Source organism: Vipera berus, assembly GCF_964194415.1.
Source record: "Vipera berus genome assembly, chromosome: 2".
NCBI lineage: Eukaryota > Metazoa > Chordata > Lepidosauria > Squamata > Viperidae > Vipera > Vipera berus.
In genome coordinates, this window is record NC_138203.1 from 100,609,298 (window position 1) to 100,625,614 (window position 16,317).

At 44.4% G+C, this 16,317-nt stretch overlaps 1 protein-coding gene across 1 annotated transcript in view; it reads right to left on the reverse strand.

Annotated features, from left to right (window-relative positions):
- The window catches only part of LOC308663167 (stimulated by retinoic acid gene 6 protein-like), a 48,435-nt gene extending 33,083 nt beyond the window's left edge, over positions 1–15,352 (reverse strand). Inside the window, exon 1 of the mRNA XM_081319390.1 lies at positions 14,197–15,352. The gene's annotated coding sequence lies outside the window, so the exon portion shown is untranslated. The remainder of the gene's footprint in view (positions 1–14,196) is intronic.
- Positions 15,353–16,317: the final 965 nt, after the last annotated feature.

Sequence of the window (16,317 nt, forward strand, 5' to 3'; positions counted from 1 at the left end):
TTTTGTTCTACATATTTTTGATATTTCCTTTATTATCAGGTTTAGAGCCAGTCAGAATTTTTTATATGTTGTGGTGAGCACACTCACAAAATAACAAAATACAGAAAAGGCAAAATAAAATAATAAAAGAAATAAACTGTGGAGGAAGGAAAGCATAGCCTGAATGACTACATTAAGAGAAGCCATGAACTCTTGCTGAAGGCAACCAATTAAGGAAAGCTCTTGAAAACATCAAAGGTGAAGGCTGAATATAGAAATGAAACAATTGGAAACATTTGTTAATTACAAGAAAAAGTATGCATGGTCAATACTTGAATATAGAAGAAAGGGGTGTTAAAAAAGCCCACATAGAATTGGTTAAGATCAGAAATGCTAAAGAAAGAAACTGAAGGCTTTATTTTAGTGCCTCAAGAAAAAGCTTTGCATGAAGGCGAACATTCAACATGTAACAAACAACAGGAAATGTCACCTTTGTAGTAAAAAAAAAAGATGATGCATTTTACCATTGGAGAGGTTTCATCTAGGAGCCAGTCAAAGAATGTCTTTCCCCATAAACAATATGGTGAAATGTAACTCATAGAAATCTATACTTGAAGGGTCACTGCCCAGGTCAAATCATTGAGTGATTGATTGATTGAATGAATGAATGAATGAATGAATGAATGAATGAATGAATGAATGAATGAATGATTTGCTGCCCATCTCACTTCCACCTGTCTCCAATTGAGATAGGTTTGATATAACTTTTCTGGACATAATGTCTTAAGTTCAAAACAAAACACGTTTTCGGCTTCTGGTTTGCGTGCGTGGCACTTTTGGACGTGCAGGGAGAGCTCCCTCCCTGCCATCCAACCCTTCTTCATTGGAGGACCCTGAAAAGGGTCGAAAGTCACCCTGTAAACACTAACGAAATGGATGACTATATCCCACCACTTAACTACAAACTGATATTGGACACAATCTTGGCTATAACTGAGTAAATTAAAGCCAAATTGCATGATAAACCTGACAACTCAAAGCCACCAAACCAAACTTTGACCTTAAATGATGAACTGACAACACAAAAACAAATAGAAGTGGAAATTAACACTAAAATAGGAGACTTCAAATAGCAACAAACACAGCCTACAGAGAGCTTTGAAATCCAAACTCCAGCTTCAACTACAAAACCTACAATTCAAAAAACAACACCCGAAGAAAGCAACATTAAGAGCAAAGATATCAAAGGCCTTCAAATACAGTATGTGGAGGATTCGGCTAATCAAACAATAACAACATTAGCTACTACTTTCTACCTAACCCAGATGGAAATGGAACAAGAAAAAGATCAGACTGAATTAATGACAATTATATAACATCAAGCATCAAAAACTGAGCTATTAAAGCAATATTTCAATGATTATAAAGGGGATACCAGCTTAGCAAAACTGTCATTTGGATGGTCTCCGTGGATTCAAATAAAAGGTGGAGGAAGAGAGGGAGACACATTTGAGAATTTAAAGGCACAAAGATGGAAGCCTGATTGGCACAAAAGGAAGGTGAGAGTTAGATTTAAAGATTTAGACTTGTCTCTTTTTTGGGATTTGTAAGGACAGAACTTTAAAAATGTCTTTTGATGGACTAAGGGGAATCTTAAAAATATATATATAAACTGATTTCATATTTAGGCTTTAGATTTTTAAAGGAAAACAAAATTAAGCTTTTAGAATAAAATTTTGAATTATACTATGGAATTTAGAATCTTTAATATAAGATAGTATTTTAATAAGTGTTGAATGGTTAAGACAAAAAAATCTTTTCTAATAATTGGTGATTTGTTGACATGAAAACTAGTCTTTACTGCTAAATCATAAGAATGATTTGTAATGAACAATGCAAGTTTTGTAGACAAGAGAATTATTCTTTACTGAAATAGGGATTTTGTAGGTTACCCAAAAAGTAAGCTCTCTTCTGTATATTATAGGCTACTTTAGAGTACCGTATATACTTGAGTATAAGCCGAATTTTTCAGCCCACTTTTTGGGCTGAAAAATTCCACTTCGGCTTATACTCCAGTCAACAAAAAAACTTACCGAGGACTTGTGCGCGGCCGAGGCTTTGGTGCTTCCGGGATCGCGCGCACCTCTCCCAAGCTACCGCCGTCCGAGACCTGCCGAAGTTTGGGGAGGTTTGGGGAGGTGCGCGCGCACCTCCCCAAACCTCCCCAAACGTCGGCAGGTCTCCGTTCCTCCGCGCCCTGCCTGCCTGCTTCTTTCCGCAGCAGAAAGAAGCAGGCAGGCAGGGCGCGGAGGAACGGAGACCTGCCGACGTTTGGGGAGGTTTGGGCGCCTCCCCAAACCTCGGCAGGTCTCCGTTCCTCCTGCCGACGTTTGGGGAGGTTTGGGCGCCTCCCCAAACCTCCCCAAACGTCGGCAGGTCTCCGTTCCTCCTGCCGACGTTTGGGGAGGTTTGGGCGCCTCCCCAAACCTCCCCAGGTCTCCGTTCCTCCGCGCAGACCTGCCGACGTTTGGGGAGGTTTGGGCGCCTCCCCAAACCTCCCCAAACGTCGGCAGGTCTCCGTTCCTCCTGCCGACGTTTGGGGAGGTTTGGGCACCTCCCCAAACCTCCCCAAACGTCGGCAGGTCTCCGTTCCTCCTGCCGACGTTTGGGGAGGTTTGGGCGCCTCCCCAAACCTCCCCAAACGTCGGCAGGTCTCCGTTCCTCCTGCCGACATTTGGGGAGGTTTGGGCACCTCCCCAAACCTCCCCAGGTCTCCGTTCCTCCGCGCAGACCTGCCGACGTTTGGGGAGGTTTGGGCGCCTCCCCAAACGTCGGCAGGAGGAACGGAGACCTGCCGACGTTTGGGGAGGTTTGGGGAGGCGCCCAAACCTCCCCAAACGTCGGCAGGTCTGCGCGGAGGAACGGAGACCTGGGGAGGTTTGGGGAGGCGCCCAAACCTCCCCAAACGTCGGCAGGAGGAACGGAGACCTGCCGACGTTTGGGGAGGTTTGGGGAGGCGCCCAAACCTCCCCAAACGTCGGCAGGTCTGCGCGGAGGAACGGAGACCTGCCGACGTTTGGGGAGGTTTGGGGAGGCGCCCAAACCTCCCCAAACGTCGGCAGGAGGAACGGAGACCTGCCGACATTTGGGGAGGTTTGGGGAGGTGCCCAAACCTCCCCAAACGTCGGCAGGTCTGCGCGGAGGAACGGAGACCTGCCGACGTTTGGGGAGGTTTGGGGAGGTGCGCGCGCACCTCCCCAAACCTCCCCAAACTTCGGCAGGTCTCCGGACGGCGGCGGCTTGGGAGAGGTGCGCGCGATCCTGGAAGCACCGAAGCCTCGGCCGCGCGCAAGTCCTCGGTAAGCTCCGGGCGGTCACTTGCTTCGCGTCTCCTGAGGGAAGGGGGGGCGACTGGAGCGGGCGTGTTTCCTCGCCTGCTGGGCGCCGCGATTTGCCCGGGGAACGCGCGGGCCCCGAATGGCAGCGTGGAGCGAGGAAGCGGACAGCCAGGGCTTCCCCGAGAGCCGCGGCCACACAGGGTATTCCTGTGTATTCAGGCTTGCAAAATGGCGGATCGAGCCTCTGCTGGCGGCAGAGGCTTGCAGAGCGCGGATCCAGCCTCCGCCGGCGGCGGAGGCTTGCAGAACGGCGGATCGGCTTATACTCGAGTCAACAACTTTTCCCAGTTTTTGGGGGTGAAATTGGGGGTCTCGGCTTATACTCGAGTCGGCTTATACTCAAGTATATGCGGTATTTTATCGCAATTAGGTAAAATCTAAAAACAGGATTTTGATATGTATTAGTCTAATTATATTGAACACTTTGTTAATTGATTAGATCATAACTAGAAATGTACTAACTTGAGTACTTTGACTATGTGAAAACTAAGGGAATCAGAGAGGGAATTTTTATTGATGCAACCTGAACTATTTACAAACAACTTGTTACTTTTGATTACCCAACCAACATATTGCTTCACAAATACATGTATATACCCCAACCCCTACCCTTAACCTTTTCTCTACCCTATTCCAAACCCCCATCTTCCTACCTTCCTTTTTAACCCTATAAAACTAATAAAAAAATAATAAAAACACATTTTCCATTTCTTGCACTAATAATCTATGTGATATGAGCTTATTCAATTAGCATTTCATTTTGGCTTCACAGGGGCAAAACAATTAAGTGTGGTATTAAAAAGTTCATTGCTGTTGAATGGAGTGGATATGCTTTTGAATTATAAACTACAAACTGGAATGTAAGAAAGATATGGATTTATTTATGGAAGTAGAAAAGATACTGTTCGGAAAAACAGCCTTTCCATATTTACAACCTTGGATTTTAGATGTGAATTTCTGATTTTGGACTTCCTTTAATAAAACAAAAAGACATCATATGTTGCCCATATTGAACGATTTAAAAAATAGACTATATCTCACTTTTTATATGTATAGGCAGTACTTGATGTATGATGACAACTGGGACAAGAATTTCTATTGCTAAGTAAGGCAGTTTTAAGTGAGTAGCACTTTATTTTACATCCTCTTTTGCCACTGTTATTAAGCGTATCACTGCACAGTTGTTAAGTGAATCATGCCGTCACTAAGTGAATCCAACTTTCCCCACACACACACTGACTTTGCTTATTGGAAGCCAGCTGGGAAGGTTGCAAAATGGCAACCCCATGACCCCAGGATGTTGCAACCAAGGTAAATGCATGGCGGTTGCCAAGTAGCCAAATTGTGATTACATGGTGATTGGGATGCTGTGAGGGTCGTTAAATACAAGGAGAAAGTCACTTTTTTATACATAAACATGCAAACAGAAAAAAAGAAAACTTTTCATACCGACTTTAAAATCTCAAAGAGGAATGTAGTTTAATTCAGAATGTAGGAAGCCTATGGTCAGATGCCCAGAATGCAATGTAATTTTTATTTACAACATGTAAATGTATGAGGTTGTTATAGCAGGAACTAGCAGTTCCCTAGCTAGAAATTACCACTGTATAAACATAGTGACAACTAAGCTTCAAGGCTGCAGTTGTTCACTGCAGTTGTTAAGTGAATCATGCAGTCATTAAGTGAATCTGGTTTTCCCCACTAATTCAAAAGGATGAGCGAAGAAACTGAAAGCGTATAATCTCAAAAATCTTTGCACTACAGGGGTCAATCTACTGTAACAAAACATTTTATCTGTAATTAAGTTTCCAATCTAGTTGATTAGAAAGAGTTTAAACTAGCCTTGTTGGTAAAGTTAATGCCAACACAAACTCATTGCCTTTCTTGACCTCAGCCACTTTCAAGATGTGTGGACTTCAGCTTCCAACATTCCACAGACATCATGCATCTCAAATATTTTTTTTTAGGTTGGTTCTCCAGATAGATTAAATCTGGATTTCTACTTACCTAGATCCTATTGTAAGTGATTTTGAAACAACTTTCATTGTCACTTAAAGGCATGATGACCAGGGGGGCTTTTGCCCAGGTTCGCCTGGTGCGCCAGTTGCGACCCTATCTGGACCGAGATGCCCTACGCACAGTCACTCACGCGCTCGTGACCTCCCGTTTAGACTACTGCAACACTCTCTACATGGGGCTGCCCTTGAGGACCACTCGGAGGCTTCAGCTGGTGCAGAATGCGGCCGCGCGAGTTGTGATGGGGGTCTCCCAATACTCCCATGTAACACCTCTACTCCGCGAGCTGCATTGGCTCCCGGTTGCCCTCCAGGTGAGATTCAAGGTGCTGGTGATGACCTATAAAGCCCTAAATGGCTTGGGTCCGGGATATCTGAGGGAACACCTGCTGCCGGCATCAAGCTCCCTTCGTCCAGTGCGCTCCCACAGGGTCTTCTCAGGGTGCCACCGGTAAGAGATTGCCGGCGGACGACACCCAGGGATAGGGCCTTCTCAGTGGGTGCGCCTGCCCTTTGGAACCAGCTGCCAGTGGAGCTTAGGACTGCCCCTGACCTCCGTTCATTTCGCCGGGACCTGAAGACCTGGCTCTTCGAGCTCTCTGGCCCAGGCTGAGAATTTTAATTTTAATTTTAATTTTAATTTTAATTTTAACTGGGGTTTTATTTGTTCAGGGACGGATATAATTTTTTAAATTGTTTTTAACTTTTTTATTTTTGTTTTTAATCACCCTGTAAACCGCCCTGAGTCCTTCGGGAAAGGGCGGTATATAAATGTAATAAAATAAATAAATAAATAAATTGTTTTACTGCCAAAGGAAGGGCAGGACTTAAAAATTGCATCTTAAACATCTTAAGTTTGCCAAGGTTGAGCAACAGTATATTCAACTGCAAAAGGTAAAGAAAATCTGTGATTTACTGCCAAGGTATAGCTTGAGAACCTGGCAGAACTCAACCATAAATAGAAAATGTAGATGTGTTTCTAGACATACAAACGAGAAAACAAAACAAATATATTCCTTTTGTGGAAAGATTAAAATAATTGTGTGAGCTTTTATTTAAAGCAGTAACTTCTGTCCTTAAACATCTGAAGGTTCTTCCTCTGCAGCTGCCACCCATGTGAAATGAATATGAGGGGTGGGGCACACAGGGGCAAAAGAGGAAGTCCTATTTTACCCTTTTCAGTTCTGCAAAGAAATTGTTTTGCATGCAGATAAAGCAAAATAGGCAGCCTAAATAAACTGGTCATTTAATGACATCTCAAAGTTATGATGGGCTCCAAAAAAGTTACTTGTGACCCATCATCAAAGTTATGACTGTCACACAAACACACACACACAGAGAGAGTGTTACATGATCGCATTTTGGGTGCTTGGCAACTGGCCCACCTTTACAACCATTTGCATTGCCTCGTAAGTCATGTAACCACAATTTTCAATATTTTGGCTTTGCAACATTCATTGGATATATTGGTTCGCTTAAGGATTATATGATTTGCTTAATGACCATAATGACTTGCTTTATGACCATTGTAACCCTCTTAACCCCCTTCATGGATTACTGCCTTGTCGTGGCGAAGGGGCTTGCGTAATTCAATGAAGCTATGAGCTATGCCGTGCAGGGCCACCCAAGACGGACAGGTCATAGCCGAGAGTTCTGACAAAACGTGATCCACTGGAGAAGGAAATGGCAACCCACTCCAGTATCTTTGCCATGAAAACCCTATGGACAGTACCAAAAGGCAAAACGATATGATGCTGGAAGATGAGCCCCTCAGGTCGGAAGGCATCCAATATGCTACTGGGGAAGAGCAGAGGGCTAGTACTAGTAGCGCCAGAAAGAATGAAGCGACTGGGCCAAAGCCGAAAGGACGCTCAGCTGAGGATGTGTCTGGTGGTGAAAGGAAAGTCCGATGCTGTAAAGATTTTTTCTCCATAGGAACCTGGAATGTAAGATCCATGAATCAAGGAAAGCTGGACGTGGTCAAACAAGAGATGGCGAGACTGAACATCGACATCTTAGGTATCAGCGAACTAAAATGGACAGGAATGGGTGAATTTAATTCAGATGACCATCAGGTATACTACTGCGGGCAAGAATCCCTCAGAAGAAATGGAGTAGCCTTCATAATCAATAAAAGAGTAGGAAAAGCAATACTGGGATACAATCCTCAAAATGACAGAATGATCTCAGTTCGAATCCAAGGCAAACCATTCAATATCACAGTAGTCCAAGTCTATGCCCCAACCACCAGTGCTGAAGAGGATGAAATTGACCGGTTCTATGAAGCCCTACAGCACCTTATAGAACTAACACCAAAAAATGATGTCCTTATCATCATGGAGGATTGGAATGCTAAAGTAGGAAGCCAAAAGATAACTGGAATAACAGGCAAGTTTGGCCTTGGAGTACAAAATGAAGCAGGGCACAGGCTGATAGAATTTTGTCAAGAGAATACGATGGTCATAGCAAACACTCTTTTCCAACAACCCAAGAGACGGCTCTACACATGGACATCACCAGACGGTCAACACAGAAATCAGATTGACTATATGCTCTGCAGCCAAAGATGGAGAAGCTCTATACAGTCAGTAAAAACAAGACCAGGAGCTGACTGTGGCTCAGACCATGAGCTTCTCCTTGCAAAGTTTAGGCTTAAACTGAAGAAAGTAGGGAAAAGCACTAGGCCACTCAGGTATGAATTAAATCATATCCCTGTTGAATATACAGTAGAGGTGACAAATAGATTTAAGGAATTAGATCTGATAGACAGAGTGCCTGAAGAACTATGGACAGAGGTTCGCGACATTGTACAACAGGTAGCAACCAAAACCATCCCAAAGAAAAAGAAATGCAAGAAAGCAAAATGGCTGTCTGAGGAAGCTTTGCAAATAGCTGAGGAAAGGAGGGAAGCGAAAGGCAAGGGAGAAAAACATAGATATGCCCAATTGAATGCAGAATTCCAGAGAATAGCTAGAAGAGATAAGAATGCCTTCTTAAATAAACAGTGCAAAGAAATAGAAGAAAACAATAGAATAGGGAGGACCAGAGATCTTTTCAAGAAAATTGGAGAGATGAAGGGAACATTTCATGCAAAAATGGGCATGATAAAGGACCAAAATGGCAGGGACCTAACAGAGGCAGATTAAGAAGAGGTGGCAAAATTACACAGAACTATACAAGAATGAGCTTAACGTCCCAGATAATCACAATGAGGTGGTCACTGACCTCGAGCCAGACATCCTAGAATGTGAAGTGAAGTGGGCCTTAGAAAAGCTGAGCAACAACAAAGCTAGTGGAGGTGACAGTATTCCAGCTGAGCTATTCAAAATCTTAAAAGACAGTGCAGTAAAAGTGCTACACTCAATTTGCCAGCAAATTTGGAAAACTCAACAGTGGCCACAGGATTGGAAAAGATCAGTTTACATTCCAATTGCAAAGAAAGGCAGTGCCAAAGAATGTTCAAACTATCACACCATTGCACTCATTTCTCATGGTAGTAAAGTTATGCTTAAAATCCTACAAGCTAGACTTCAGCAGTATGTGGATCGAGAACTACCAGAAGTACAGGCAGGATTTCGAAGAGGCAGAGGAACTAGAGATCAAATTGCCAACATACGCTGGATCATGGAGAAAGCTAGGGAGTTCCAGAAAAACATCTACTTCTGCTTCATTGACTAAGCTAAAGCCTTTGATTATGTGGATCATAACAAACTGTGGCAAGTTCTTAAAGAGATGGGAGTACCAGACCATCTTATTTGTCTCTTGAGAAACCTATATGCGGGTCAAGAAGCAACAGTGAGAACTGGACATGGAACCACTGATTGGTTCAAAATTGGGAAAGGAGTCCGGCAAGGCTGTATACTGTCACCCTGCCTATTTAACTTATATGCAGAGCACATCATGAGAAAGGCAGGGCTAGATGAATCAAAAGTTGGAATTAAGATTGCCGGAAGAAATATCAACAACCTAAGATACGCAGATGATACCACTCTAATGGCAGAAAGTGAAGAAGAACTAAAGAGCCTCTTGTTGCGGGTTAAGAAGGAGAGTGCAAAACTTGGGTTGAAACTTAACATTAAGAAAACCAAGATCATGGCATCTGGCCCTCTCAATTCCTGGCAAATAGATGGGGAAGAAATGGAGGTAGTGAGAGATTTTATTTTCCTGGGCTCCAAGATCACTGCAGATGGGGACTGTAGCCAAGAAATTAAAAGACACTTGCTCCTGGGAAGGAAAGCCATGGCAAATCTAGACAGCACACTAAAAAGCAGAGACATCACCCTGTCAACAAAAGTGCGTATAGTCAAGGCTAGGGTCTTCCCAGTTGCAATGTATGGCAGTGAAAGCTGGACCATAAGAAAGGCTGAGCGCCAAAGAATTGAGGCCTTTGAACTATGGTGCTGGAGAAGACTCCTGCGAGTCCCTTGGACTACAAGGCGATCAAACCGGTCAGTCCTAGAGGAGATCAATCCTGACTGCTCTTTAGAAGGCCAGATCCTGAAGCTAAAACTCAAATACTTTGGCCACCTAATGAGAAGGAAGGACTCACTGGAGAAGAGCCTAATGCTGGGAAAGATTGAGGGCAATAGAAGAACGGGATGACAGAGAATGAGGTGGCTGGATGGAGTCACTGAAGCAGTAGGCGTGAGCTTAAATGGACTCCAGAAGATGTTAGAGGACAGGAAGGCCTGGGGGAACGTTGTCCATAGGGTTGCGATGGGTCGGACACGACGTCGCAGCTAACAACAACAACAAAACCTCTTAACAACTGCAGCAACTTACAACCAAAATTATGGGCCCAGTTGTGGTTGTTAGGGTTGGACTAACTGTAAACAGTACAAACTGCCATTTTGCAAGCAACTTATGACTTGAGGGTGAGAATGGAATCAGGATTCCATCAAGGTCAATCCTGCAACACTGCCTTTTATGGATATTAAGCTTGATTGAGCCTCAATTCTTAATCAACTTTTGGGTTTCCTTTTTAATTATTGTTGAAGAGTTTAAGACTCTTCAGATCTGCAAGATGTTCTTGTATTCATTAAGTAAGTTGCTTCCTCCTTAGTGGAAGACAATGCAAGTTAGATTTTTAAACACCTTTGAAATATATGAAGTATTGGACTGTGCAGCAAAAGGGTACTCAAAATATAGATTTCAACAGTTACAATGGATTAAGAAGGGTCCAAATTGATTTGGAAGTACAGGTAGTCTTTGACATATGACCACAACTGAACCCCAAATTTTATATTTCTTGCCACAGTTGTTAAGTGAATCACTGCAGTTGTTAAGTTAGTAACAGTTACTAAGTGAATCTGGCTTCCCCATTGACTTTGTTGTCATAAGGTTACAAAAGGTGATCACATGACCCCTGGACACTGCAATGGTCATAAATAGGAGTCAGTTGCCAAGACTCTGAATTTTGATCACGTGGCACTGGGGATGCTGCAACGGTCGCTAAGTATGAAAAATGGTCATAAGTCACTTTTCCATTGCTGTTGTAACTTCAAACTGTCACTAAATGAACTGTTGTAAGTCAAGGACTTCCTTTATAGCTTTAATTAGAAATAATTTTCTAACAAATGAGAAATGTCTGTTTTGGGAATTTTATGATAAGGGAGATCTAAAAGGTTGTACACTAGGGGGAGCTACAGGATAAAGAATGGAGCTGTTGTTGTTAGCTGCGAAGTCGTGTCCGACCCATCGCGACCCTATGGACAACATTCCTCCAGGCCTTCCTGTCCTCTACCAAGAATGGAGCAGATCTCTATAAATTATTGTATATTTTTGGCCCAATCTGTTGTTAAAAATATATATATAATCTGAATAAAATGGATCAAGCATGTTGTAATGAAGTTACAGATCAAAAAGAAACTGCAATGGATAATTTTGAAATTACTTTGAAGGGAGATTTAACTGGGATAAGCTATATATGGAGAAAAATATAGATTTACAAATAGAATTGAATTACTCCCTAAATATGGTGCACAACTATCAGGCAGTGGATGAATAGCTATGCAAAAGAGTTTTGCTAAGATTTTGAATGATTTTTTTAGAGGTGATTAAAAAAAAGGACAAAGGTTATTTATTGGATATACTAAATCTGTTGCTTTAAACTTTAAACTTTAATTCTGTTGAAGATTTGAAAGTCCTATGGCTACAAAAACAAATGAACAGAAAACTAACTCTGGGGCTCTTTCTGAAGGGATTAAAAAGTGACACCCATTCAGGGAAGATTTATTGTTACCATTTTTCACAGGACGATTGCAGCATCCCCATGGTCAGGTGATCCAAATTCAGATCGTTGGCAACTGGTTCATATATAAGATGGTTGGCGTGTCCTGGGGACATGTAATCAGTTTTTGCAACCTTCTGACAAGCAAATAGGGAAGCCAGATTCACTTAACAACGCTGTTACTAACTTAACAACTGCAATGATTCACTTAACAACTGTTGCAAGAAAGGTTGTAAAATGACCCAAAACTCACTCAACAAACATTTCACTTAGCAACACAAATGTTGGGCTCAATTGCTAAGCACATTGATTTGTGCTTTAGATTGTAAGCCGCCCTGAGTCTTCGGAGAAGGGTGGGATATAAATGGGATTTTTTTTAAAAAAAATTGTGGTCGTCCCTCAAGAACCACCTATAGTATACTTACTGTGCAACATTAATTGTCCTGGTTGGTGAGTTTGGTGTGATGCATCCCCTATTATCCTTAAAGTTTCACTCATTGCGCAACTTATTTTTCAAACTCTTCTGAAAGTTAAGTCTTTTATAGAGACTGAGTTTTAGACTTTTAGACAGCTTGAGGGTCCCTTGGATTGTACCTGGAGCCAGACTAAGGGCGGAAACACTGTTTTAACACTGGTACAGCTAAAGACAGTTTAAACCTGCCTCCTCACGGGCTAAGAATGGAATTAAGGCAGTGAAGTGGCTCAGCAAGAACAGGAGGAAACAATAATTGTGCCAGAGCACATGCAAATGGGCCAAGGCCCAACCCAAGGTTTTCCTGGAAGATAAGTCAAAAGACCTGCCTGTCTATCAACTAGAGACAGGTGCAGCCCATTAAATTTCACACTCAGGGAGTATTGCATTTTGATGGGGGGGTGGGAGAGAAACTCCAAGCCTCTTCTGACAGCCACCGGCAGGAGGGCCCTTCTCCATCTTTTCTAAAAACCTTTTCCCCTCCCATTAGGGAGAAACCTAGAAAAGAGTTAAAGCCTCTTTCCCCCCCACCCTAAATTGTTTCAATTACAAGCATGCGGGAGGTGGGAGAGGAGGGAGAGAGAGAGAGAGAGAGAGAGAGAGAGAAGAGACAGGCAGCCAAACGGAGAGACAAAGAGAAGCAACAGGAGTGAATGTCCACCCATCCGCTTTTCTTTCGTAATGGCGCCCTGACCATTTACCCAAATCTCTACTTCAGGGGTCTTCAAACTTGGCCCTTTTGTGACTTGTGGACTTCAATTCCCAGAATTCCTCAGCCAGCATGGCTGGCTGAGGAATTCTGGGAGTTGAAGTCCACAAGTCACAAAAGGGCCAAGTTTGAAGACCCCTGCTCTACTTCGCATTATTTGGAGGTTTGGGAGGCGGCTATTTTTTTTTACCCTCGCTTTTCTCTCCCCCCACCCCTCCCCTGCTCCTTTAACCGGGAGCGATCCTGCTTCAGTTGCATAAGAGGCCTTAAAGCGCTGACACACACACACACACACACACCCAGCCCCGAACCCGGCGGCAGAACTTACACACACACACACACACACACACCAGCCCCGAACCCGGCGGCAGAACTTACACACACACACACACACACACACACAGCCCCGAACCTGGCGGCAGAACTTGCACACACACACACACACACACACAAGCCCCAAACCCGGCGGCAGAACTTACACACACACACACACACACACACAAGCCCCAAACCCGGCGGCAGAACTTACACACACACACACACACACCAGCCCCGAACCCGGCGGCAGAACTTACACACACACACACACACACACACACACCCAGCCCCGAACCTGGCGGCAGAACTTGCACACACACACACACACACACACCCAGCCCCGAACCCGGCGGCAGAACTTACACACACACACACACACACACACAGCCCCGAACCTGGCGGCAGAACTTGCACACACACACACACACACACACACAAGCCCCAAACCCGGCGGCAGAACTTACACACACACACACACACACACAAGCCCCAAACCCGGCGGCAGAACTTACACACACACACACACACACACCCAGCCCCGAACCTGGCGGCAGAACTTGCACACACACACACACACACACACACCCAGCCCCGAACCCGGCGGCAGAACTTACACACACACACACACACACCAGCCCCGAACCCGGCGGCAGAACTTACACACACACACACACACACACCCAGCCCCGAACCTGGCGGCAGAACTTGCACACACACACACACACACACACCCAGCCCCGAACCCGGCGGCAGAACTTACACACACACACACACACCAGCCCCGAACCCGGCGGCAGAACTTCTCACACTCACTCTCTCTCTCTCTCTCTCTCTCTCACACACACACTCACACAGCCAGCCCCGAACCCGGCGGCAGAACTTCCCCAGCCTTTAATCTCCCGCGCGAACTCAGCGAACTCAACCCAAGAGATACTAAGAAGCAGATCGGAAAGGGCCGCGCAGCCACTACTAGCGGAAAACTGATCCAACTTTTCTGCGTTTACCTACCCTCCCTTTCCCCACCCACCCACCCCCATCCATCCAAATCTGTGCCTCGGTAACCGTTTCCAACTTACGCGAAATCCTCGTCCTCCATGGTCCTGCGGAAGACGGCTGGGCGAGGAGACGCCCTGGGGCTTACAAAGGGTGAGACGCGGAGCGCTTTTTCGAAACTCGGATCAAGCGGGCCGACGCTTCGAGTCCTTCGCCGGCGAAGTCGGCGCGCTCTCCGCCTAGCAACTGAAAAGCTCCCCGTGTTCAAATCGTCCCTTCGGGCGGGGTGCCAGTCAGCCGAAAGAAGCCGTCGGGCTGTAGGCGGGCATCTTCGGTGAAAGCGATTTCCTCTTCCCTCCGCCCCGCTGCGATTTCAACCCGAGTTGAGCCCCAGGGGAATCCCGGCAGGGCTTGGTTGGTTCTCCACGAGCACAGAAACTTCGCTCCCGCACGTCTTTTCTGGGTGGATGCTTCCTGCAGATCTGCTTTCCACCAGCACGGGGCTCCCAGAAATGACCGGCTGCAACACCGATCGTCGTCCTCAGCCACGTACAAAATCGTTGTGGACGGTGTGTGTTTTGTTTTTTTGGTGTGTTTTTTTTTTTGCAGGATAGGACATATTTGACTTAACGGGTCTAAAATCAAAACGTACACAGCAGGCTCATTCGAGCGTGCTAAAATAACGATTGCAAACGGCTAACCATCAAACCAAACCAAAAAAAACCCGATTGCAAAATGATAACAACAAAACCATTTTTTTTAAAAAAAAAATATGGGTTTTTGTTGGAAGGAAAAGAGCTGGGCTCTAAGCAGGAATTTCAACCATCTTCTTTAAAATACTTTAAAAATAATAAAAGAAAAAGAACATAACACAAATACAATTATAATGCAGAAGCATACTTTTTTTTTAAAGAAAACCCACAAACCTTGAAAAGTGCTTTTAAAAAGTGAAGAAAACAAAAAATGCAAAGGATATAATAGTTATGATTCTATACATATATAAATATTATTAAAATGTATATATGTTTATAATACATTTGTATAACATCATTCATCTTTAACTTACAGTATAAATGAGTTCCTATTTCATTATAGTTGTCCATACAAAGTTTACATCTAAAGGCAAGCCATCCACTCCTAGGAGTGAATGGGCCATTTCTCTGTACAATGCTATAGTATCAGTCTCTTGGCTATAGTAAGGGCAAGGAGAATAAAGGTAAAGGTAAAGGTTCCCCCCGAACATGCATGCTAGTCGTTTCTGACTCTAGGGGCCGGTGCTCATCTCCGTTTCAAAGCCGAAGAGCCAGCGCTTGTCCTAGGACGTCTCCGTGGTCATGTGGCCGGCATGACTAGACGCCAAAGGCGCACGGAACGCTGTTACCTTCCCACCGTAGTGGTCCCTATTTTTCTACTTGCATTTTTACGTACTTTCGAACTGCTAGGTTGGCAGAAGCTGGGACGAGTAACAGGCGCTCACTCTGTTATGCGGCACTCGGGATTCGACCCGCCAAACTGCCGACCTTCTGATCGACAAGCTCAGCGTCCTAGGAGAATACGCTTACATTATTCAGTGGTTAAATTCCATGTAATGGGTCAGGGGTAGGCAACCTGAATCGGTGAAAGAGCCACTTGGAACCAGTTCCCTCACCAAAAAAAAACCCCCTGGGAGCCGCCAAATGCACGTGCGCATGTGCAGAACAGGGTTTCACTAAAGTGGAGCTTGTGCTATGTGTAAAACAACTATAGTGTGTTGCATTTATGAAATCAATGAACTGCTACAAAGATTTTTTTTTTAATTTCTGTATGCATCAAAAACATTTTGAACTTCCAAAAAAAAGACGCTGGGTCGAAGGTTACTTTCAAATAAAATACTCAATGTCCATTTGAGTCCTCCTCATATTTATTAAATAAAAAGTCAAACTTAACTTTTCCCCATACATACAGCAAACCCAAAATGCTGTCTGCTTGTCATTCTGACCGTCCACCAGTGGCAATTATAACCAGTATTGTGAATCAAATAATGTAACAACCAGTTCCCTGCAAACATACACACACACACACACACACACACACACACACATATGAGTGGGGGGGGGGAAACACCGGACTGCTGCCTCCCTACCAACTGTTCTCCGCAGGTCTGACACACACACACACAGAGAGAGAGAGAGAGAGAGATAAAGAGGAAAAGAAGCCCACTCACC